Source organism: Pyxicephalus adspersus, chromosome 1 (genome assembly GCF_032062135.1).
Source record: "Pyxicephalus adspersus chromosome 1, UCB_Pads_2.0, whole genome shotgun sequence".
Taxonomy (NCBI): Eukaryota; Metazoa; Chordata; class Amphibia; order Anura; family Pyxicephalidae; genus Pyxicephalus; species Pyxicephalus adspersus.
The window spans coordinates 94,036,567-94,060,321 of record NC_092858.1 but is presented as its reverse complement, the minus strand read 5'-3'; positions in this window follow the sequence as shown (position 1 = coordinate 94,060,321).

The following is a 23,755-nucleotide window of genomic DNA, read 5'->3' as shown; positions in this document are numbered from 1 at the left end:
TCACGTAAAAATACACAAACTTTTTGTAATTTTATAATATTTGCTTATTCTGAGTTTGGTTTAAGCTTTATATTGTGTTAATAATTCTTGCATCATGGTTTATAATCAGTTGTATTTAATTATCTACAGGTTACAGTATTTACAAAAAATATTACAAAAAGACATTCATCACACTCTTTAACCTCAGCCTGTCCTGCAAAGAAGTGCAAGTTTAAATAAAAACGAAGGGTATGTAATACTTCCACACTGGCTACCCACACAGAAATGATCCATCTCCTTTCAAGCCGCTTGAGATAAGAAAAAACATGCTTTCCAAAATTCAAGGGGTTTAAATTGATTACCTTATAATGAATACCTACAGTTCACAGCAATGCTGCTTGCCCTGAAAACAGGATCAAATTCAGTATGAGCTGCCCGAGTGAATATTTATCAAAGCAGCCTGAAAGAAGCGGTGTCCTTAATAATCTCACTCTGACAGGGAAGGAAAACTAAGACCGATCCTGTGGAGTGATCAGTGAATTTACTTATCTTAATTCACTTGGTTTGGTTTAAGTCAACTTTTCACAGCGGTAATTAATAGGAACGTTGTATGTGCTCGGAAAAACTAGCACTTTGCCACTTCAATGTGAGCTCAGTGGAGAGGGGCTTAGCACAGCCAATTTTGTCTTAAAGCGGCAGGACGGTTGCTTTTTCTTGACAGATGCTACTCTGCATCTTTTTTTGCACTTAATGCCACTTATTCAATAAAGCACACTAAAAACTATTCCATCATTTCATACATGTATTTTAAGTTTGACCAATAAAACCTATTTTTAATCTCCATTTCTTTTTGCTGACCAAGGTGTACCCAAAAATTATTTCTAGCTTTGGATAAAGTTTGAAAAAATGAAACTCCTGTTGAGTTTTTACTGATATCCACAGCTCCATTAGGAAGATTACTCCCACTGCAAAGTTTGTGCATCATCATTATTCTTCATGTTGCTTTACGTATTACTATTTTACATGCTTCTATCTACTTTATTCATGTACTAGTAAATTAGAATTTTAAATGGCAATGTATGAACAACTCTCTGAAGTAGTCCATAGCAGTTTAACAAATTTATCATGGTGTCACATGCTCGAAAGAGGTCTGAATAGCTACTACAGGGTATTGCATTGTTTACTTTATATTTCATGCAGACCAGTAATCCACACAGTAACTCCAACACCAACCAGTAAACCAATGGCAAACTTGCCAATACCATTATGTAATAATAGACATGGCAGCAAATTCACCAGGAGCTGGCATACTGGGTGTAGGGGTTGTCAATGGGACTCCAAGATTTTGTTTATGATAATGTTCATATAAAACATTGGGCCTCATTTAATAAAGCTCTCCTAGGCAGGAGAGGATACACTTTTATCAGTGAAGCTGGGTGGTCCAGCAAACCTGGAATGGATTTCTTCAAAGTCATTTGCTATTTGCCAGAAAATGTTTTCAATCCTCGACCAGTTCCATTTTAGGTTTGCTGTATCACCTACCTTCACTGATGAAAGTGTATCCTCTCCAGCCTTGGAGAGCTTTATTAAATCCGGCCCAATGAGAGAGTATTTGTTTCAATTATCCAAATATGTGAAAAATACATTTTTGTATACATCCCAATAATTAAAGTGGACATTCACACAATTAGTTTGGGGTGATTTACTAAAGGATTAAATTAAATATTGTGAATATTTAAATGTAAAATGTAAAAGTTATTTTAAATTACCTTTAAAATGTTAACATTCTTGAGTCCTGTAGTAAATCAGCCCAACTATTTCCTATATTCCTTTACACTACTATTTCTCAACTATACAAGGACTTTTTATTTGTAAAAGAAAAAAACATAACTTTTCAGGAATCAATGATTGTAGAGGACCACATAAGGATGGTCCATAATATGTAGAGGATCCATAATAATTTTGGAATGGGGCAGTTAGTTTAGTTTTTAGACTAAAAAAAACAAATAATACTGGGAAAAAAGATACCGATATGTTTTTCTTGTAAATGTGATGTAAAATAATGAATAAACACTCATTTTTGATTTGGAAACACCTTGCCAGATTTATATTTCAACCCATGTGGATTCAACCATTTGCCCGTTGAACACCACATGCCACTAATGAAAAATGATTATAGACAAAATTGTATGAATAGGCATTTATGTTCATTTGGCAGAGAGTTACTTTATTTACATATTCAGGAAACTGTTCCAGTTTCTTCTGGCTGGCCAACAAAACTGTCTTCTTTGGATTATGTTGGCATATTGGCTGTCTTTTGTTTTTTTTAGAGTAACCATATTATCCAGCTACAAATGAGCCAATCCAAAGCATTAAGCCAAGGGAATCCAGCAGAGTAAGCAGATGGAAATCCCATTACTGTCTTTAGCACAGAGTAAGAATTTGTGATTATAGTCTTATTTCATTTGAAAATAAAAGAATAATTAGAGATTACGTAATAGTTAAAATTATTTTTATGTCCTTAATTAATGAGATGAGGGCTTGCAGGGACATAGTTCCTGCAGTACAAAGAACCTGATTACAGCTCCCCAAGACTGGAGGCCATACACTTTCATTAGTGAACCTGGGTGATCAAGTAAACCTGGAATTAATCTGGTCCAGGACTGAAAACATTTGCTAACAAATAGCAAATGACTTTAAAGAAATACATTCCATGTTTTCTGGATCACCCAGCTTCACTGATGAAAGTGTATCCTCACCAGCCTTGGAGAGCTATAATAAATCAGGGACAAAGTATACAATTTGAAACAGTGACTGCTTCCCAATATTTAAACTGGAGAATAGGGCTAAAGGGTGTGAAATAATTTTAAATCAGACCATATAAACCCACTCTAAAGCTAGGTACACACATCATTGTGCACTTTTTTTGTTAACGATTATAGGACGATTGGTTGTTAGTCGTTTATTTCCAATGATTATTATTGCATGCGTGTACACAGCCTAAAACTCCAAATCTACATTAAAATTGAATTTACCATGTGAAAAAAATACATTTAACACTTCAAATCCATGAAATCATACTAAGATGTTTTAGATTGGGACCTTCTGAAGGAGCATGCAGGTTAAACCCATCCTATCCAAAACCTTAGCTTTTGTAACCAGTATCATGTCATCACGTCAAGATCAAAAGGCCCTCAAAAGCCATTGAAAAGAAGATTTTGGATGCCTATAAATGGCATACAGTTAAAACAAGAAAATAATTGCACTGTAAGGAAAATACTGTGCCAGTGGTATAGATATAAAATGACTCCTAATATATTCAGGGCTGACTTTCCCAGCAAATTCAGCTCAAGAACTGATTAATGTTAAAAGAGTCTTTAGGAACTCCATACATTAAGGTCTTCAGGTAACTGTTGAAATAGCTGGTGTCAAACAACATGCATTTACAATCAGAAAAAGATTGCACCAATTTAAATTGAATAGGTGGCATACCAGGAAAAAGCCTCTGCTGTCTCTTGCCAACATATAGACATACACCAGGTCTTCTGATACAATGTGCTGTGGACGAATCAACAAGAACGTGGCTTGGACACTGTAGACATGTTTGGTTCAAACTAAAGACAGCATATCAGGAGAAGAACCTAATGTGAGAAGAACCAACTGTGTAGCATAGTGGTGGAAATGTTATGCTCTGCAGTTGCTTTGCTGCTTACGGTCCTAGGCATCATATAGACATGGAGTCAGCTATGAATTCTGCATCAAATCAGACTGTGCTTTGATGAAAAATTTAATCTTATACTAGAAATAACAGCAGAAATCTGATTTATTACTATAACAAGAACAGAATGAGAGTCAGGCATTATTTGTGGGCCTCATCACAACAGTATGCATTTAACCTCCCTGGCGGTATTCCTGAGTGTGGCTCGGGGATAATTTTCAGTACCGAAAGCAGTAACCCTGATCCACACTCGGGGTGGAATTGCAAAGGAGTTTTTAAGTCTTACCTGGTCCCCACGTGCCCGCGGCGTACTCCAGCAATGCCAGGCCAGGGGACACAGATGCCGAGCGTGCAGCTGGGGGACGGGACCATGCGACTAAGAGGCACGATCAGGCGGGAAATTTAAAATAATAAGCATTTTTAAATATACCGCTTTGAAATTTAAAAAATATTTATTATTCAGACCGCCAGGGAAGTTAAAAACATCACATTTACACAGATTCAGCACAAACTATTTGAACAATTATGTTAAATAGAGAAGAAACCGCTGTACAAATCACTAAGAGGACAAAAATGTACCTGTAAAGATACAAAAAATAAAATCCATATTTTCTTTGCTATCAACTAGAGTGCCTAGTTGAGGGTGATGTCACTATCCTTCTAGCAAGATCCTGAAAACAATGCCAAAACTTGAAGAAGAGGAGGATCCCAAACCTGGTAAGATTTGGGGCATTCGTCTTTCCCTAGTAATCTGGTAAAAAGCTAGTGACGTCATGCCCCGCAATGCATGAAGACTGGGTTCAGAGTCCTAACTATTTGTTCTATTTGTTTTTTTCTTATAAATAATTATATAGTCATTTCAGTGGGGAAAAGAGGGCCCTAATCTAATAAAATGGACCTTGTTGGAGGTATCTTTTGCACAGCTTACATTATAAAATTTTCAGCATTTGTGGTTTTGTTTCCTTTTTATATCTTATTAGTGACTATGTCTTGCGGTCACAGCTTCTGTAACAATTTTAGAGCATAGCCATGACAAGCAAATGTGTATGCTGTGCTAAGAAAATTTGATGGCAAACTTAGCTTGTCTCTTTAAGGTAACAGGTGTTGACAGTGAAGCAGCCAGCTCAATCTAAAAATGGTAAGATAGTACTATTAAGTAGATTAGTTCATAATGAAACAGGGAATTACACACACTGCACTGCTCATAAACGCAGCAACTGATTTTATTTACAGTACAATCAGAGTGATTTGAATCAAAAATTATTCGCAAAGATTTACATTAAAAAATATTAATCATTCATTTGACAGAAGTCAAATTAATGTATCAAAGGGGAAAAAAAACACTGTGATTACGCATCTGTGATTCAAGATCTGCCTGTCTTTCGCACTGTACACACTCTTGTGGGGCCAATTTGGAAAAACAGAAATACACTTTAAAGATGATTGCACACCTCAGTCTTTGTACTTGGAAATGTTGCCCATTCCTAGGTAATCAGGAAAGCTTAGAGTTCTTTCCCTAGAAACCATTGCAGGTTATGCACATTCTCCATTGGCTAGTTATGTAAAGTGCTATTCTCTGGAGGCCATTAGTTTTGTTGCTTATTCTATGATCATAAAAAGAGGAAACCAGTAAGAGCTGCAAACTGGAATTTGTAAAGGGATTTGGTAATGGTTCACATTCAGTTTTCACTGAACCCCCCTCTCTATTTTAGCAAACATGCTGCTGTGAGTCTAATGCTCACATTTTAAAGTGTACCTGTATTTTGACCATCAAAGGCATAAGAAATTATTTATTTTAGAAAAGTTATTCATTTTTAGTTTTTCTTTCCTGCTGATGACTTGTCATTGGGAGAAAAGCAATATACTGTTCTTGGTATGTAAAAGCATGTGCATTATTCTTGTTTAACAAATTTAACAATGATAGTGTTTGGGGTTGACAATTGGGATTCCATAGTCCTACGTAAATGCACACTAAGACTAGGTGCTCAGGACTTCTTATTCTCACTTTGTTGGGCAAATAGGGCTGCACTGGAAAAAAGGAATGGCAAGAAGGTAATCAGATAAGCAAATGTGTTGTGATGGCTAACATTGGCAAAGCACATGTGTATTTTAAGTTGTCCTTAAGAAAGTTGCAGCAGTCACTGACTCTCCCTATGAAATAGTGAAACCTTTTAGCTAAAACGGGCACAGAACAGGGAACCATTAGTGCCTGGATGGTGGTGCTTTTAAACCTTGGCAATTTCTTAATACAACTCCTGAAATCGGCTGATATTGGTCAGTTCTGGTCAGATAGTGGTTTGAACACCTAGGATAAACAAATAATAAAAATGTGGTCCAGTAGTAATTCCAAATGGTAAAAAGTTGTACCAGCAATGCTCCCAGTGGGACATAGTTTGCTCGTACAGAAGTACAGTACCTAGAATAGGTACAGTACAGTACCTAGAATAGCAACTCAAAAAAGAATATAATTTCTTCGTTAGTCCAACAACATCGCAATTTTTACACCATATTCCCTAGTGAAGTTAAAATTCCGATCCATTCCAATCATTTCTTCTTTAGCTTCTTTAGCAAATGGGTTCAGTGCCTGAACAGAGGGGGGCTAGCTTTTTCCTCTAGGCCACTTCTGTAACCAAAAACTATTCTTTTTGTGCAAATCATATTTTATATGAGTGCTCTCTTTGTGTGTGTTGAAAATAGTAAGTTTCTAGGGACTATATTTGGTTTGCCATTTTAGTTGTTGTAATCTTGTCTTTTCTGTAAACCCAGTCCCATATACTGTATATATTAGTTCAGCCACCCAGCACAGTTCTGTCTGGAAGGAGAAGCAGCAGTATGATGAGCCTATCTTTCTTTGACACTGCTCTTTCCTTCTATCAGCATGTCCATTGCACTGCAACATAACCGATTTATTTCTTGTACTGCATTTCAGCACTTACATTTTCCTGCTTCTGAAATATGGCAATCCGAAACTTTTACAAGAGAAACTTTTCCTGAGAATAACCTGAAGGTTGCCTACTTGCCTAGCTGTCAGATCATTCCACCTATCTCAGTATTTAAAATCATTAGGCGAGAACAAGTATTTTTATTATTAGAATTTATATAGCGCCAATATATTACGTAGTGCTGCACATTAAATAGGGGTTGCAAATGACAGACAGCTACAGATACAGACAATGACAAAGGAAGAGAAGAGGACCCTGCCCAGAAAAGCTTACAATTTAGGAGCATATGCATATTGCAGGTCAGTGATTCAGGAAATAGGTAAAACTTTTTATTTTTTATTTTTTAAGTGAATTAATTGTATTTTCAGAAGTGAATGAACAATGGCAGACTACAACTACTACACTACTCTCACGGAGGTTTATTTAAATACATTTTGTCGAAACGATCTACAATGGAAAACAAGAATTAAAGAATTTTTGGAACTGGAGAAAAAAGAGGACTGCATATCATACAAGGTAAACAGAATAAGTATCCTTAAATTCTTTGTTTTGTGATTGAACCAGCATCATTATCCAACATGGCTACAACCAGGGTAAATTGAGTATTACATATTACCATTTTCCCAGTCTCAGTATCAACATGTTACTTCAGTTAAATTGTGAATTACTGTATGTCCAAGTGCTGTTTTAGACTTTGACAGATCCTCCTTAATAAGACATCATACAATAAAAACATCTGAAAGTGATTTAACCCTTGCTTTTCCCCTTCTAATTCCAGTTAAAATCATTATATTTAGCATCACAGATATTTTTGGGTTTTGCAGGCCAGACCACCGTCAGCATCACTGTGGCTCACTAAGGCTACAATCTCAAGATTCAAAAAACAAAATGTACCCATAGCAGTGTTGTTATCCAAGTTTACTAAATGTCAGTAATTTTACCTGTCTTTACCTGTATATTTTATTTTTGTGATAGGTAACAAAGTTATTTTTCTTGATGTTCTAATGCATTTTGGAAGACAGTGTGCTCCCAAAAACCTGGCCTACGTCCATATTGCTGGATATAGGACCTGCTGCAGCACTTTTCTGAAATGCAATGAGTTGCAATGCACAGCCCAAATAAAGGGTTAAGGTGCCATTGTCGCAAGCATGTAAAGGAGAAATTTCCCTTGTCCTTGCCTAAGTGAATGGCTGGGATTAAACTGACAGCCCACCTTAGTGATGGCGAAATAATTGGTTGTTCAGCGATGTCCTTGTCAGGAGCTCTGACAGTTCTGCAGATGTCCTGCTCAGCTCTCCAAAGGTTACTCTCAGCTGGGGCCGCTGCTCATTAATCATTCCTCCCTGACAGGCTTGGGAGAGGCCCACATCTGCCACCCTGTCCCCCCTTAGAAGTCCCTGTCGTGCCAGCCCCTTGTGTCATCACAATGTTAACCCCTGCAATATACAGTATTTGGGAGTGGAGATGGGCAGGGCAGTTTCTCACACCCCCCAATGGTGGCACATCAATGTGACTACAATGGGCAGAGGCACCAGCTTTACTCCAAATATGACAGACTGGTTCTAATAAATGTTGAGTATTATCCCAGATGAAGGACTACTGAATATAACATTTACAATAGTCCTATTGCAGTAAAGGAGTGTGCACTACCATGTCAGTTATATATAATCTGTTCATATTCTTGCTGTGTAATGCAAACAAAATCCTACTAATAAACAAGATACAATTTACATATATTCACAATACATCATAGTCAGCATTTATTACCAAATGAATTTCTACTTATGTTGTGTCAAACATAACGAATTGTCAATATACTATTTTTAAATTGTGGGCCTTTTACAGTAATATAGTATAGATCATGTGTCACTCCTTAATTAATCTGTAAATAAATTACCTTTGGGTATCGTTGTGAGATAAAAGCATTGGATTCTAGGGTGTGTCATCACTGCTTTCTTCCAGAATCTTCTTTTTGCTGGCACTGATTGTAAATGAGATAAATATACCATATTGGAAGAGAGTTGTCACCTAAATTTCACATTTAACTCCTAAAGGCTTATTTAGTAAAAATTAATACATAGACAATATGCAAGGCAAACAAAACAGAAATAATCCCTTAAATGACCTCCAACAAAACCTGATTGCTGCTGGTTACTGCATTGAAGTTCCTTTTTCTTACTGCTTGACCTAATATTCCCTTGTATGATTAAATAGTACAAGGAGCAGTGATTCCTATTAACCCATAGCAACCACTGTTGCAATATATTTTGTATGTGGACTAAGAATTTATTTAATATGCTTGAAATGGCTTGGACATATTCCTTTTTATTTATCATTTACTCCAAGGTAGCCTTTAGTGACCTTTTAAGATGGGGGAACCCTTGAAATAACTTTAAGGTCTTCAGGAAACTCCTACTATAATTACTATATCCACAGGTAACAGGTTAACATGGTGGTCAGTAGGAATAATGCCTCTTACATTGCTGGCCAGTGGGAAAAATCTCACCCTTACAGATAGCCAAAAAGATCATTGGTGTCAGCTAAATTGACTTGGGTGGGACAAATTGCTTATTGCTTAAGGAATCAGTAGCAGCCTGTGGAAGAACCCTGCTTTTGAAACATTGTTCCAAGGAGTCTAATTACAAATCAGAGAATCCAACATTTACCCAAGTATTCATTTAGGCCCATGTGTTTTCAATAGGAGTGGATGATTCTTTTTCAGGAAACGTGGGACTTTCAGATTCAAAGCCTTACACATACACCACTAACAGTTAGCTTCTCTTAGTTTTTTCATTTTAGTCTGTAAAATATACCATGAAAAATATTTGGGTATTATATATATTTGGTTAGGCCTATTCTTTGATCTCTATTGATTGTCCCTATTGATACACTCTATATGCATTGCACTGAAATCTCAAGCAATATTATTAGTCTTTTCCAAGTTTATTTCTGTTTGGAGATGAGAAGGAGGGAGGTATCATTTGGTGTACAATAGCAGTGAGCAGCCTAGAGTAGGAACACTTCTCTTCTAAAGATACATTTCAGTAAGGATTGTCATCACAAGAGACTGAAGATGTGGTACTGGCATGATCACCAAATAACAAATAAAAGAAGAAATGTCTGAAACCTAATGCAGCCATCACAAATAAGGACTAGTAAGCTGCAATATACTAAATGCACCTTGTATATCATTTGCTATTAGCTAATTTGCATATCGACATCTTTCATAATAAAAACATAACCAAGGAACAAAGCCTTGCTCCAATCCCCAAGACCTATTTATCAACAAAAAATGGTTCCTGCCATCTTAGCTTTTATGCAACATAAAGCAGGTACAGAAAAGCTCATATTCATAGCCCACATGTTGTAGCTACCTCTCATGCTCCTATAACAGCCCTGTTTAGTCTGCTTAGACTGAACATTTCTGGGAAAGAAGGATTGAATTTAAAGCAACTGATGAAGTAGAGCAAAGCTACCCAACTGCAGCTGTCAAGGGGCAGGATCCATACACAATTATTGCATTTCTTGCCCTATCAACCGGAATCATCTTAAATGAAGGTATTCCTGAGATCTGATCTCTCAAGTATTGTCCCAGTTGATGCCATCTGATACACTTTCTGTAATACCTCTCTTGCACCACTGTGAGCCACTGGGGTCAATCTACCATTTCCAATAAGATTAAAGTGATATTGATCTAGCTCTTGTAAGCTCAGTGACTGTACCCCATACAACTAATAGAACATTTGGATAGTCAATACATTTGGGTAAATACTGCAAAGAAGAAGCACAATCTAAAATGACTAATTTACATTTTGCATGCAAGGGAACATTAAAAAACCCAATATCTAATAAAAGTTGTATCACCAACTATTGAGCTATTGAATTAAGGTTTGAAACCCTCCAGTGGACTAAAACTAATAGACATGCCAATATATATATATATATATATATATATATATACTATTATACTAAATGTTCTGTATGTAAAATATACACATCAGTCCTTAGTTTTTATCCTATACAATAAATAACAACCAATATCTGCAGCAGAAATAAAACTGTAAGATTTTATATACCCTTCAACTAATATAGCATATTGGTACAATAGTTAGAGATGAGGTAGTTAATTGTCACTCATTTGCTTAAGTAGTTCTTCATTTTACACATAAATAGACATTTCATATCTACACTCTTAGGAGGTTTTAGCATTAGTTACAATGTGACTAACACAAAATTTGCTCTAGTGCTGCAGTTTTGAAGCGGTAGCACAATATATTATATGGACAGGCCTATTGCTTGTTTTACTTGTGCTATGGTTTGCACAGGAGTTACTATTTTGTTTTAGATCATATCAATTTGTATTATTAAAAGATACATTCTAATGTTTTCTATACTCACAATAGTGGTGCTTTTGTTTACTATCTGAGTGTAAATACATTGTAAAGAAAACTTAGGGGCTTTACTTACTTGGGCTACTAAGTGGATAGCACCATGATGCTTTTACTTACTCACTGTTCTTTCCAACATTGCCAGGTGTAAAATGAAATATCTGACATTTTCAGGTATAAAAATTATAATACGCTTTAACTTTCCTCCAACACTTCAGAAAACCTGAAATGGATTTCCTAAAAGTCATTTGCTATTTTCAATCGTAGCCCAGATCCATTCCAGATTTGCTGGATCACCCAGCTTCAATGATGAAGGTGTATTCTTTCCAACCTTGGAGAGCTTTAATAAATCAGGGCATATGTCTGATGTCCCCATTTATGTGTTGCACTGCAGTGCATTTTTACAGCCCACTGCTGCACACCTTTCTGTCTATTTGTGTGTACTGCCCTATTCAAAGTAATTAATAGTCAACTGACTGCCATGTAGATCGCTGTGCAGTGTTTTGAGTTGTGGTTTAAGATTCAAAAATTCACTTTTTTTAGCCTGAAAATATCACTGCCCATCTCCTTGCTTTGATTCATGTGATTCCTGTTTTGATGTATGGAGAGAGGAAGATAAGTTTCCAACTGAAAAGTAATCAAAATAGAAACACTAATCCTTAAAAAAATGACTGATGGTAAACAATATATAGATTTTTTATCATTTGTAGAACACGCATGTTTAATGGCTGCTACCAACACTAATGTACTGTGAAATAGAAGGAAACTGTGTTTTTTACATTTATGACATTACTTTGGAACAGCGGATGAAGGATAGGTAAATAGACAGTTGGGAGACAGGTTTTATTGTATGTTATACTAGACTATATTTTTGCTTTGAGTATATCAGTATCCTAATTCCCTCTACTAAACACATTCTTTCCAACATTTTCCCCAGAAGACATTATAAGATATTCCATAGATATTACATAGAAGATATTCAATACATCAGCTCCAACATGGTTATAATGTAGCTTGTTAAACAAAAACTTTCACCAAATAAGCCAGGGTCCAGTAAAAGAGTGAAGATTGACTTTCAAATGTTTGTGTCCTGAAGAGGCAATTTTTCTGACTGATGGTTGAGGCACAAGAGGGGTCCTAGCAATGTATGAATCTACATGTTTAATATGTAGAATGTCCATTAGGTATAGCTGCAGTCAATGAACTGGAGAGAATGCACATTGTATATTACAAAGCAGAATCTTCATCCTCACACCAAAAGAAATGTAATTCTCTCTGTGAACATTTCCCATTGTAGTCCATTTCTACTTCTATAGATTCTGAGTTAAAAGGGTCAACAAACCACTACATGTAGAACATATAAATGGTATTGTTTGTGTATGTTGACTACAGCAGTTCAGTCTTAATAAGATGACATAACATTCTTTCTGACACATGTACATGTACATCCAGTGTACATGCAGTGGCTCTGAATCAACTGATACTTTACCTTCTTGAGACCTTTTCATACTAAATACCACATTTAACCACTTCAGTCTCTGGGCTTTTATCTCTCTGCAGTTTTAGAGTGTGTTTTTTATCCTTTTTTTTATCTATTTTTATTTTTGAATGCTTTATTTTTGTAGAAATAGGAAAAGTGCTGATTAAAAGGAAATAACATACAGGTGTGGACAAATTGCTTGGTCCCCTTACAGCTCACTGAAAAGTGTTAAAATGAAAAGTGGTTGTCCAATGTGCACATGCATGCCTTTGGTGTCTCATTAAGTATTGCAAAGCAAATATGAAAAGTGACCAAACATAGCTTATTCTACAAAAGATGAATAACATGGAGTAGACACATTTGTTGGTAATTATTAATTGTATTAAAGTAGAAGAAGATCCTAGAGGACTATACTATAAGAAAAGCTAGGCTGACATAATACTAGACATAGAAAAGCTAGACTGAAATTTGCTAAAACTCATATTGACAAGCTGCAAGGTTTCTAGGAGAGTGTCCTTTGGATCAATAAGACAAATCTTGAGGTTTGTGGCAAATCACATCCACAAATTAATAGATGAAAAGAACACCATACCAACTGTGAAACATGGAGGACACATTGTCTCCTCACACTAATCCCTGTCTTGTTCTGCACGTTCCTGTTTTAAAAAATCCAATCAAAGATATCTTTTGTCTCCTGGGCATATGATACAAAGGGTAGTAAAATACATTTTACCATGTATGGCAGCAGATGAAGACTATTTAAAATAGTTTTTGGAAAGAACATGCAAAGTGAATACAAGGAAATGAAGCTACACACATTTTTTATTCTTTAATTCCTTTAGCTCCCACAAACATGTGTTGGTGCAGTAAAACAGTGCAGTTGGTGCTGATATAAACATTCCTGTCTTTTATGAGTTTACGAAACATTGAATGTGTGCCTTATATATTTATAAAGAAGATCACCACCTAATAGTCAAAATAGTTTATTACTTGTAAAAAATTGTATAATAAGGATGGTCTTTTGGTCACTGGTACAGTAGTTGACAACACTAATCAATTCCACCACCTGCCTGTTGTCCCTATTCAAAGATTAAGTTGAAAGCTTCTTTAGTTACCCACTTTGCACAGACAGTGCAGATTGGCAGGTGGCAGACATGCTATTCATTGGGTTGGTAACTTGGCAGGCAGCAGCTAGAGGATAAGTATTATTTTGCTCCTTACTGAATGCCAAAAAGCTCTCCATCCCCAATTATTGTGTATTGTTTTTTAGTCCTTTGTTTATATCTTAATTTCTAATCTTAAGTAGTAATTTAGTTCAGATTAACTGCTACCTGGCTACAAAGTAGATTAGATGTCAGACCTTTGGTCTTTTGATCCTGGGTTCAATTTGCAGAACTTCTATGCTTTTTATACTGATTTAAGAGTGTTTTCATTCTCTATTTATAAAAATGAAACCAGCTTTATCTTCTTAACTTTTTAGAAATAAACTCAAAGTTTGCAGCGAACCCTATTCAAGTCCAAAGAAAACAATCTTTCAATTAAATTGGAGCCATTTGTAGGGTAAATATTGTATAGCACAGTATAACTATATAATAAGTACACTGGGCCTGATTTATTAAAGCTCACCAAGACTGCAGAAGATAGACTATCATGGGAGAACCTGATTGATCTTGGAATGGATCTGCTTCAGGATTGAAAACATTTGCTAAATAATACCAAATGAATTTAAGAAGTCCATTCCAGGTTTGCAGGATCCCCCAAGTTCTCCCATGATAGTTTATCTTCTCCAGTTATCGTGAACTTGGAGGAATAAAGCAGACACTCTTCTAACATACTAAAAATGGCTGCTAGAACACTTGCTTTTATTTTGAGGGGACTGGCACATACCAAAGTCCCCATTATTGGCCATTCAAAACTTCCTGCCACAAATGAAAGATCAGGCAAAGTATTATGTGTCCTCCAAAGTCTGCTCACCTGAATTTCTACTTACTTTCACAGAAATAGCAAACTGTGAAAAAGAGTCACCCCCCCCGCAAGATCAATGTTGAGTCTTATCATTAGTGATAACCTGTGCATCTACACTGCTCTTGTTGTTGCCCTATCTCATGCGCAAGTGCTAGCGAACATGTTAGCAGGATAGAATAGCCATTGGTACCCCCCCCATTGGTGCCATATATTTAATAAATTTTATTTTTTATGTATTATTTTTTTAACATTTCAAAATTTAATTCTATCACCTTTGAAAAAAGCAGATGAAACAAATCATGTGGACCTGTAAAAATTAATTGCTATTTTATCATATGATCATCTACACATGTTAAAAGAAATTGAACTCATAAGGAAAGCTTGGCTGTTAAATGGTTAGATTTAGAAGGGTAAATTGTGCCTAAGCAGTACCCTAAAAACGTACCTTTAGTCTTAAATCCCTCCTGAAAAATACAGTGAAATACTTGGAATATCAGAGTACCTAAGCACTCCGGTGCTCACCGCCTCAAAGCTTTATATCTTCAGTGTGAAGGCATGTCCATTGACTTCTAGACCCAGTGAAATAAATATGCATGTACATTCATGTCTCTGTGCAAATATGGGTTAAAGTTGAACTCCAGTTATAAAAATTGTTATTTGAATATGTTCCTCAATAGCCATAAGCAATATAAGTCCACTATGTGTGCTCTATATGCTTTTACAAACCCAGATATTACTTTGCAATAGTGATATAATCACTGTAATGCGCCTATGATAGGCATGGAGCAAAGCTACAGAGGGGACCTAGCAGGTACTTGTAATACAGGCTGCCTAAGGAAATCAGAAGGGTAGATAAAGGACCAGTCACCCTGCACAAGGAAGTGAGGATACTGCAATACTAGTCTTTTTCACAAGAGATTCCTACACATATACAAAGCTGGACATTGGATTACAACACAGATCTGGAAGAACTACACAAAACACACTAATATTCAAAGAAGAATACACATGCTATGTATATACTAATATTTGGGTTCTAAGTCATTACCACAAGGTCACCACCTTCATATGTTAAAAAATATATGCTTTCATCATACACCAAATGCATAGCCACCCACAAAGACGGCTTGGAGAGAACATATGTGATAGCATGAGGAAAGTTCATTGTAGTGAGTCACGGATGATTGGTCTAATGGAAAATACAAATGTTATTCCTCCTTAATGTCCATTATAAAAATGTGTACATGTTCAGCCCAGAGAGTAGCAATATTGGGTGAATTAGGCAGAAGGCTTTTTTGTTCCACTATAGGTCATTTACTGAGCAGGTCCTCAGTGGGGTTTCTTAAAGTGGATTCCTGTCTTAGCAGGAAGGATAATTACAAATCCTGAAATGTTTATGATAGTATAAGTATAAATGCAAAATGTGTTCGGTCAAGCTCCTGAGAACACGCATATGAAAAAGTTAAGTGAATGGAAACTGGATTTTTAAAAATTCATTATTATATTTGCCACTTAAAATAGCACATTTATGGTTATGGGATCTGTGTTTTCAATTATGTTATTAGTCCTAAACAGTCTTTACATTAAAGTACTTTTGGATTAGTTTTGGATGTTTGAACTATATAGGTTAATGAAAGCAAATATTCCCCAAACTGCACCTATGGGCTGGTCATGAAAGCCACTCTATTAGTATACAATATACATAAGGATCAAACATGAAGATAATTAAGAATGCTACATTTTTATTTCTGTGCTTACTATCTTAATAAATGAGTGCCCTTATTCCCATGTAAATATTACATTTTCTGTTGATGTTAAGTCACAAGAGCACGGCAAAGATGTGGCCCTAGAGGTGGCCCTTCAGTAAACTCCTCTCCAACCTAAGCATTGTGAACATCCACTACTCTTTATCTTTTTGTAAAGTAGCATTCAGGGGACTTGGAAGAGATGCATTCCTGATTTGTGGTCTGCATGTGGCATCAACCAGACTGTGACAAAGATGAAGACACTTACTAGAATTCTTGCAGTGTTCGGGCAATGAGCGTCATGTAATTCCATATTGGTAAAAACAACATAAAAGGGCTAAAAGAAAGCCACAGGGATACTTTTTCTGTTGGTGACTGGGCACAGGTTTTGATTTGTGTAGAGGGTCATTGTTGTCAAATGCTGCCTTTTGCATGTGAAGGCAACCCTGCTGAATGCATGTCTTTGGAAGCTGTGTTTAAACAGCTTATCCAGAAATGCAAAAGCATGTTAATGGGATCTTCTGAGTCCAAACAAACAAAAAGCAGATCAAATGCAGCTTTAGAACTGCCATATACACTACACCAATGCTGTAAATAGGAAAGGGCTTTAAGCTTTTGTAGATGAACTTCATTAAATAGTGTTTATTGCCAAACTCATTAATTAACTGTAATGTGCCAACTAATAAAACACATAATGAAATAATACAATTCAATGGAAAAAATAAACAATATTACTGCTTGTAGAGTGCTGTCAGGCAAACATGGAAATATTAAAAAACTGTATAACCACCGCTCACAGTACTGCATTGCATGACTTCTAGGGGGTTTCCAATCAAGTCCCACAAAAAATGGTAACTTTTATATAGGCGGGTGTGTTGTTCTTGAGGCAGTGTAAAGTGTCTTCTAAGCTCTGGTAGGGACAATTGTGTTAAAGTATCCAAGCAATGAAGATTGCTAAAAAATCTCCTGCCGCTTCCAAACCAAGCCTGCTTGCATGCTTCGTGAATGTATAGTAACTTCTGCTAGGACTTTATTTCCTTGCCAGACCAATATTTAGGCTGGGTTTAAACTGCACCTTTAATATTTCTTAACTGTGAAACGGAAACAGAGAAACAGAAGTGGAAACAGAAGTGTAACATGTATCAGTTAGTTTTCACATCTTACCTTTTATGTAGTAGGATGAAGATTTTTTTCTTACCTATAGTATCAATAAAGTACATCACCTTAGTTTAGGTTGCTGAATTCATTTTAAGGCTTCTATCCCTTCTAATTCTTTGAATAACACACTTCTTGTCCCTGGGTAGTTATGCTAACTCCTCCCCTGTATCTATGAAAGGAGCTCTGGATGTTATTCAGGTTGGACTTCCAACAAGTCTACCTTTATGCACATTTATTAATATAGGAAATTAGTTTATAAAACCGTAACAAAACTGTGTTTTATATGACCAGTTTATGCAGTTACAAGAACACTGCAGTTATAGCAAAAAATTATAAATGACACACACTTATTAAATAATTAAAAAAAAAAGTTAAACACTCTGATTAATTGGCTATCACAGAAAAAAGTCCCCATTGTTTTAAATTCTGACTTCACAAGCTTGAGTTGATCTTACCCTAAAACCCATCTTAGTGCAAAAAAAGGAAAGAGTGCAGCCTTGTTTTAATAAATGGAGCAATTGTAACCACATAAGTCATCTGCAGTTTAACTGGAAACCACCGTTCATATAATAATTACTACTATGAAAATTCCAAAGGTGGAGTAAAGTAATAAGCAGAATGAGTAACAAATTGATATAATGAACAAGTTATCTGTACAGCTGATTCTCACATTTACAAATTCAGCAGACAATGAGCTGAAAAAATGGAAATCTCATGCAGTAAATTGGATTACCTATATTATAGCAATAGATGCATTTAATAATATACTGAGAGCAGGCTAGGATCCATGACATTCTGGTGTGCAGATTATTCTACTATATTTATTTATTAACTAATCTATATAAAATTGGTATGTAATATAACATTTAATTTTTAAAAATATAACCTAATATAACCCAATTGTGTGCAGACATCCTTATCTCCTGCACATGCTGGCATCATAAGGTATTCCCTCTTTCTGTCCTCCCCAGAGCCAAGCTGCACTGGATCTAATGTATCAAATCCTGTCAGTTTGGTTGGCATTTTCACTGTTGACACTCCCTTGTATACTGTATATTATGTTAGATGTCAGTTTAGGTATAGCTTGGAGATTTAAAGCAAAACAAAGTAGTTGAATTCCTGTTATGTTCTTAATACTAAAATTTAAATCTGCATTTACAGCGCTGGTAACAGTATATAAGAATGGTTTGTAAACAGACTTTAAATCATTCCTTTTTATTTTAGTTCTTTTCCTTTAAAGCTAGGCTTTTTAATAGTTCTGTCTTATTATTAATTCATAATAATTCTGTATGGGATACTCTACAAATATTCGTGCTGCAGTAACAGCAAAAGTATCTGAGTTATCTGGGTTGGACACCACTGCACCCTCTATAGATGAGGCTGCTGCTGTCTGGGGTACATCATCTTCCAACAGCCAACTCACTAATAAACCACTGGCAGAGGGTTCTTGGGAAAAGAGTGGCAGGATGGTCCTAGACGTGAAGGGTACACCACCTGCCCCTCACGACATTTTAAAATGTCCTAAAACGTAATATTTTTTCTTATTCAAACATTTTTTGCAGTTGCACAGCACGACTTATGTTAAATACATACAGATGTGTATAGCAGTAAATCTGCTATTCAGTGAATCATTCCAGGTCTATGTTGTTCAGTAGTAATTGATTCTCCACCAAGGGATGTTTCATTGAATGTCATACTCACAGCTTTATAAATAGATCCTGCCATGTTTTCAGAGAAACCAATATGTAAAAAGTTGCTTTGCTACAGATATGTGATTGACATGATAATCGTCTTGTTCTAGTTTGACTGGATCATCAAATCAGTGCCATGTGTTGCTGGTTGAGTACCCATTCCATTATCTCTCAAACTTTGACTTTATGTTCACAGACATAGTACTCCAATTCTGCACATCATTATGATATTCTTATCATATGCAGTCAAATGCTCAGTTAAGCAATAGACTGAAAGGAGAAGTCACTTTTTCCTCTAGAATTAGCAAACGTATTTGTTGTGTAAAATATTCTCAACCACTTATCTCAAAATGGGAGATATAGTTAACTAAATTTAGCTATATGTATATATTAGAAGGTGGTGATGTATACAGACATGATTCTGCCGTATGACTGTTTATATTTGTGTACACTTGTTTTGTCCAAATCTGATATGGAAGAGGAGATGGGTAGGACACAAGCGTGGCCACACAACCTCACAAGAATTGAAGCTTGTCCAAAAAACATTCAACCTGACCATTCATCTCTGAAAATCATTTTGTATTGGGTACCCACAAGCATAACTTTGAGCATAACATAAGCATAACAGGCATAACATAAGCTGCTGATCTAGGGAAATAAACATTCCTCATTGCCCAGTGTTTTCCTTGGAGAAAGAAAAACAATAATTTCAAATCCATGGTTTCCCATAAAAGATTGTATACATCATACTACTGACATATATTAAAACAAAACATGATAATGACAATGAATATGCACTGCAAGCTGGTTATTTGTATGTAGGGTTTGACTTCACTCCAAGAGCATCAGTTGTACTTGCTGATGGTGCTAGCAAACTCCCATTTACTGAACTTTAATGGCAGCATTCTAAAAATACAAAAGTACTATATCAAAAAGCTGTTATCTGCTTATTAACTATGATTATTGTACTCTTCAGCAAGCCACAAGACTTCAGCTAGCCACAATTATATCATGTCTGTGGCTACCTTATCAGCTGAATATGGTCAAGTCGTACACAGTCATACTGTATATTTTTTGGCAGTCTGGGAATTTTGTAGACACCCGCTGCATAAGTAATCATAGAGAACCAATTCATTGACTAGCAACAGAGCAAGAGAATATGATATATTGTAATTCTTCTGATATACCGAATACAACATATTGTTAGCAAATAGCTGGATGGATACTGAAACCTTTAGAGATTTCTGCATACTGCACAAGCCTTTGTAATGTCTTTTGGATTACGTTCTCATCTTTGTTGTTTGATGTGTTTTTGTGGAAATCACTGGTTTTATACAAATCACTAAATGTATATTAGAGCAAATAACCTTGTGCTTGAGCCATGTGCAAGGGCACAGTCTGAAAAATGTATTCTAATTCTATCCCTTTGTCCCGGATTTTCCCATGGGTACTAACTATAGATATAAAGAACTACCAGTTAACATGAAAGTACATTTTTTTATCAACTAATCAAGCTAATGTATAATTATTTTTCTAGTCAACTGGAGAACCGCTATCAATACATAAAATTGGTTAGGTAAAGAATAAAGAACCACCAAATTGTGAGCCCCTTTGAAGGACAGTTAGTGACTATGGACTTTGTAAAGCACTGCGTAATATGTGTATACAATACAAGTGTAATATACACTTGTATTGTAATATAGATACAAGTTAATAATAATAATACACAAATCCAGCCCAACCTATTGACATATCGCATAATCATAATATTTATAGGAAAAATTACACAATAAATGTGTTTTGACCATGACTATTTTTAGGGATGAATTAATTTTTGATTACCAGGGACCTTTAATACCTTTAAAAAAAAGTAAAATCAGAATAAAGCATAAATCATTTGATTTAAGCTCCTAATGGCAATCCCTCCTTAGCCCTCCAATCTTTTTAGCAATAACTTGACCTGTAGAATACAACAAAAGATGTCAGAAAATAAATTCTCCACAGAAATGGCCCTGCAAAAAATAAATAACATATAATAAATGAATTGTAAGAGGACTAGCAGTCCAATTTTAGAAGGTCCACATTATTTTGCCATGTGCTACATCTAAAATAAAGATGGCTGTAATATGGCCCTACTTTCTTTAATATTATAAGATATGTAGCAAATTAAGGTAACCATCAATGAATGCAGAAAAAGTTTAGTTGATACCATTGATAAGCTCACTTACGTTAACAAAGATGCAGATGCAAGCTTTTTAAACCTCCCTTATATCTCCTATTTAGGAATAATGTGCAGTGTCTTCAATTGCCTACATACCCTTAGAAATAAAGTATACCCAGATATTCTGTTTAATTTCTGTATTTTATTACCTTTGGGATGTATGGTTCTGCAGATCAGGTATATTCAAAGATAGGATAGTTTGTGACCTCAAAATCAAATGCTTTATTGGTACAATAAATTTCAGTATTGTATATAACAGATGCTAATATTTTATAACCACTTTTAGGATGTACGTTTATTCATTTTAAATCTAAAATTAAGCAAACAAGAATTGTGTTGACTCTCAATCTGTTATTAATAGGCTTACTACATCCTTGTTTCTTTCCTCCCTTGTCCTAGTTAATATGTTAGGACCGTAATAGTCATCACTTTAGAACATTGATTTACTGTCTATCCCCAAAAGTTTACAAAGGAACACGCAAGGACACTTTGGGAGTAAACTCAAAGGATTATAGTTCTGTCTAGAAGAAAGCTTTCTGTCCTGGATCTTGGACATTTATCAATGAGTGTGAATTCCATTGTATGAAAAATTGGAATACTGAGTGTGTGCTAATCAGTACGCTTATCAGCACCAGTGAGATTTCACATATGCTCTATTTCAGCACTCCATGAAATCACAAGGCTTATCTGTGACTTGCATTGATTGTTAAATGGGTTTCTATGTTATATTCATTCATTATACTAAGAATCACAGTTATCAATATTAATGTAAACTAGCCTGAAAGCTATAGCATTGCAACCATTATAATTTCTTTTTGAAGATTCCCAGACAATTCTCAATTATAAGGCAGTTGGTTCTCAATTATTGGTACCTAAATAATTTTTTTCATGAAATGATGTTTTTTTAAAAGGATATTTCTGTTAATTGATTTATCGATACGTACACATGAGTGATATTTACTAACAAAATTATTACTATTATATTTCATTGGGTGTCAATATTTGCATATTTTAATGTACTGGAAAAAGTTATCCTCCACAGCAGCAGGAAGAGATTGCAGTCCTTTGCATGCATTTAACCACTAGGTAGCACATTTTTGCAGTGTATATACAGTTCGTTATATATAGAGAGATTATATTAGCTTCTATTTATGGTTCTCGAAAATACTGCTTGCCTGGTTGACCTAGAATAAGTTTAAAGCTCAAGTGTTAAGCTAATGCTCATGCAAGTTTCAGGTGTGTGGCCAGGACTACCAAAACATCCAGGCTATTAGCTTTCTTAAGCTTTCTTCTTTACAGAAAGTTCAGAAATGGCAACTTTTAATAACTTACGTACCATATTGAGTTAGTATAGGTCGTAGATGATGTTGATAGGAAAACAGTTTATTTTGAACATTAGAACAATTTTAGAGAGAGAGAAGAAGGGGAAAGCATAGGTATTTCATTTGCTAATTTCTGTCAAGCCTAAATATTTGTAAACACAAAAAAGGAAAAGAAGGAAAGATGGCTTTTTCATGGCAAAATTTTTATAGTAGTTTACTTGTCATGTTATATATTCACAGACTATTCAACTAAATTCAGTATGCCATATGTACAAGAGAACAAATATCCATACTTGGTCAAGATATACAGAGTATTGTATTGTACAGTATTTTCAATAAGGTTATGTCTTGCACCCGTTTCGCCTTTTGGCTTCATTTTTTGCGACTTAAGCTGAATTACCAAATTAAACAAGAGTACATTGTCATTGTGCTATATTAACTAGATTTTGTGTACATTACAAGAAATTGAATTATACATGCTAAGCAAATAAACACGTTTTAAAATTACATAGGTTGTTGTTATTATTAGACTGTTTATACAAATATATATTGCATAGTAAGTATGTTATATGAATCTTCAACAATGTAACAGAACAAAGTAAAATAGATTCATACAAATATAGGTATGTATAGGGATATATCAATTATATATAACTTTACAGATAAATCTGGGTTCTCTTTTGCCAATGCAATTGCATCCAGGCCCAGATTTACCACAAGTCACAGCAAGTTTGTACCTAAAGTGATAGTTTTCCACTTTTTGTTGTTACTGGTCACACATGTATCCCTCTTTTATGCATAATAATACAGGTCGCTTATAAAGCTTATTAACCCAGCACTACACTACACACTACATTTTTATCTGGCTTGTATGAGTAATTCAAATGAATGTTTTCTGAAAAAGAGCTGATCCTAATACACAGGTGTTGCTTTCTCTGCCAGAGCATGTTTTACTACTGACTTCTTTGGTCTGGTCCCAATGCTGCAACTAAGGGTAAAAAATCCAGTTAGCATTGCCAACTTAGCAAGGAATAACAAGACTGCTGATGACCCTTTTATGTAACATCATAAGGAATTATTGCATCTGAAGTTACATCTTCTTTCTGCTGTTTTAGTCTATGTTTTACTACTAGAAACATTTTGGGG